Source organism: Arachis duranensis, chromosome 3, assembly GCF_000817695.3.
Source record: "Arachis duranensis cultivar V14167 chromosome 3, aradu.V14167.gnm2.J7QH, whole genome shotgun sequence".
Lineage (NCBI taxonomy): Eukaryota > Viridiplantae > Streptophyta > Magnoliopsida > Fabales > Fabaceae > Arachis > Arachis duranensis.
Window position 1 is genome coordinate 21,830,312 of NC_029774.3, and position 3,996 is coordinate 21,834,307.

The following is a 3,996-nucleotide window of genomic DNA, read 5'->3' on the forward strand; positions in this document are numbered from 1 at the left end:
CTTAGGATTAGGATTAGAATTTAATTTAGGATTATGATTTATTTCATCTTCATATCAGGTTCAATATTTCTTTATTTTGACTTCTCTTCTACTTTGAGATACTTTAATGCTGTTATTTGTATTTGATTTATGTTGCCCAATTGGCTTATGAACTTTATTTATGACGCTTTACTTGTTGCTTTCTTTTTCCCTTTTCAGGATGGCCACCAAGAAGGGTACAGAGAAAGCTACTCCCAAACCACTGGCAAGGAAAGGAACAAAGAGAGCACCAGCTGAGGAACAACAACCCCCGTCCACTTGTACATCTTAGCATGTACCGAGGACGGTGCAATCTTTAAGTGTGGGAAAGTCGATACCGATCTCCATGGGTTAGTTACTCTTCTGTCTCAACACCAATGGTTTATTTTCCTTGTTAGTTGTTGCATTTGCATGTTTGTTTGATTTTTTGCATATTTTGCCACTTGGTTGAAGTAATATTTTCTTTTTCAAGAAATTTTTATAATATTTCACTAATTTAAATTGAAAAAATTTGTGCTAAATTTGTTTGAAGTTGTATTTGGAACATGATTTTTGAGCCAAAGAACACACAACCTGTGAGATTTTGAGCTTAATTGCATGGTTACATTATTTAACCATAATATTTTATTCTTGTGTGTTTTCTTCTCTATAATTGCAATCTTTACTTTGTTCCATTCTATATGTCCATTATTTAGTATATTTACATGCTTGCATATGATTGAGGCCATTGTTTGATTCTAGCTCACCATTCCCAAATTAGCCTACCTTTACATCACCCTTGTTAGCCCCCTTGAGCATTTAAATCCCCTCTTATTTTATAACCACATTACTAGCCTTAAGCAGAAAAACAAAATAAAAATCCCAAGTTGAATCCTTGGTTAGCTTAAGATAGAAATTGTGTAATTGTTTAAGTGTGGGGAAACTTTATGGGAACACGGATGATAGAAACAAGGTAGAAAGTTAAAAAGAATAAAGATATTTCAAAATAAAAAATTTTTTGGGAAGCATGCTCATGTGAAATCAAAGTAATTAAATTACCATGTGCATATAAAAAAAATTCAGTATTTAAATAAAGGGGATATAAAAGAATTCCCCAAATGCAAAATAAAGCAATGCACATGGGACAAAATTCAAAAATAAATTTGATACATGAGCATGTAATACAAAAGTGAAAAAAATTTGGGTAGCTAGGTAAAGAATTTTAAATTTTATAAAGTATGTATATGTTAGGTGAGATCTTAGACTAATCAAGGATTCACTCTGTTAGCTCACTTAGCCTTATATATACATTCCCACCTTTACCTCAATCCCATTACAACCTTGAAAAGACCTCATGATGTTTACATTAGTATACTAAATATTTGTTGATTGGTTAGCTGAAGAATAAAGTTTAGAAAGTATGATTAGAGAAGATTAGAGTGAAGTACCCTATACACTTGAGAGATTAGAGTGATATACACTACCAGTGAGGGTTCAATGCTTGATTCTATATTTCCTGCTTTTATGAGCTATCTTCTTACAAGTTTACTTATTTTCACTGTATGATTTGAATTAGTGAAATCCAGTTCATATTTATTCTTGAAGGATTTATTTACTTTTTTTACCAAGTAGGTAGAAACATTTTACATGTAGTTGCATTCACATTCATAGGCTGCATTGCATGAGTCTTGCCTTTCCCTATTCATTTATTTGGTCTCCTTGAGTTTAGCATGAGGACATGCTAATGATTAAGTGTGGGGAGGTTGATAAACCACTATTTCATGGTTTATATTGTATTTAATTGAGTGATTTTATCAAGCTTTTCACCCACTTATTCATAAGATTTGCATGATTTTACAATTCCTTCCTAGTTTAGTTCTATGATTGAAAACATGCTTCTTTGGTCTTAATTTAGCTAATCTTAATCCTCTTTTATTACCATTTGATGTCTTGATCTGTGTGTTAAGTGTTTCAGGCTTCATAGGGCAGGAATGGCTTAGAGAATAAAGAGGAAGCGTGCAAAAATGGAAGGAACACAAGGAATTGAGGAGATGACCAGCGAGAAGTCACGCGGTCGCATGGCTCACGCGACCGCGCGAAATGGAAGAAATCAGAGTGACGCGTTCGCGTGCCTGACGCGACCATGCGGATTGGAAGCTGCACGAACGACGCGAAAGCGTGGACGATAAGCACGCGTGGTACGAGAAATGCTAAGTGACGCGAACGCGTGGACGACGCGGACGCGTGACGTGCGCGATCTGCAGAATTACAAAAGTCGCTGGCAGAGATTCTGGGCCGCATTTCAACCTAGTTTTCGGCTCAGAAACACAGATTAAAGTCAGGAAACTTGCAAAGACTCAACAGACTTTCATAATTCACAATTTTAGGTTTTAGATGTGGTTTTTAGAGAGAGAAGCTCCCTCCTCTCTCTTAGGATTAGGATTAGAATTTAATTTAGGATTAGGATTTATCTCATCTTCATATCAGGTTCAATATTTCTTTATTTTGACTTCTCTTCTACTTTGAGATACTTTAATACTGTTATTTGTATTTGATTTATGTTGCCCAATTGGCTTATGAACTTTTCCATGTTAGATTTTACTGCTTTGAATGAATGTTATTTGAGGTATTCCAGATATTTATGATTCTTATTTAGCCTTTTATATTATTGGCTTTAATTGATTAATTGGAAGTTCTTGAGTTATTAACTATTCATGATTGATTGTTATGTCGGCTAATTAACTGGAATTCCACTAACTCTAGTCTTTCCTTAGGAATTGGCTAGGACTTGGAAAATCTAACCAATTAGTTCACTGGACTTTCCCTTGCTTACGCAAAGGTTAACTAAGTGGGATTAACTTCCATTCTTATAGGAGTAACTAGGATAGGACTTCCGAAATTTCATATCTTGCCAAGAGTTTATTTTATAGTTATTTATTTATTTTAATTGTCATTTGAATTACTTGTCATACTTCTTCCTTATTTCCAAAACCCCCAAATTTACCTTTTTCATAGCCAATAATAAGAACATACCTCCCTGCAATTCCTTGAGAAGACGACCCGAGGTTTGAATACTCGGTTATCAATTTTAAAAGGGTTTGTTACTTGTAACAACCAAAACATTTGTAAGAAAGGTTGATTGCTTTGTTTAGTAACTATACTTACAACGAGAGTTTACTATAACTTCTAAACCATCAATCTTCAGTTCTTCAGGTAGCTTACTCAATCTGTTGCGAGTAGGATAGAGAATGGTACGAATTTGTCTATGGATAGAATTAGATACAGATTTAATTAGGATATACCTACCCTATTCGCATCTATAATGTATTATATATATATGCAAAAGTTATATATATAATAAAAAAAGTGGATGTTAAACTTCTAACTTTTTTCTTATAAAAACTTGTAATAACCATTAACGTAGTTATTTAATTTACTAATTTAGTACATTTACTTTTGTTTTAAAAAAATTAGCCTAAAATAAAAATAAAATTTAAATTGAGATATCATATATTACACTAAATGAATTCCAAGATTTTAATGTCAGTTTCTTAAATTAGGTTCACTTAGTTTTTTATTAATGTGTATAAAATTTGAAATAATTAAATTTTATATTTACTTAAAATTTTTTAAATCTCTACAAATAGAATAAAATAGGATAAAATTTAAAATTTTAAAATACAAATAAAATTAACATTGAGAGATTTTTAATTCACAAATAAAATAATATAAAATTAAAAAAAAAAAGTCTACTTGTAAATAAAATTACCTTACCCTACCCAACCCTATCTTATTCTATCCTAATCATTGTGAGCTCTATTCGTGATAATTATATCTTAACTAATTCGTTCACGCTGGCAATAGTAGAGGGTCTCGCCTTGGCCATATTTGACGTCAACACCGGTCAACACGTAACTCTATCATGTAAGACCATTTTCGCAAGCTTAGCTTGACGTGTAACTTGGAAGATGGTAAATCGTGAGAAATCAGTTTGAATAA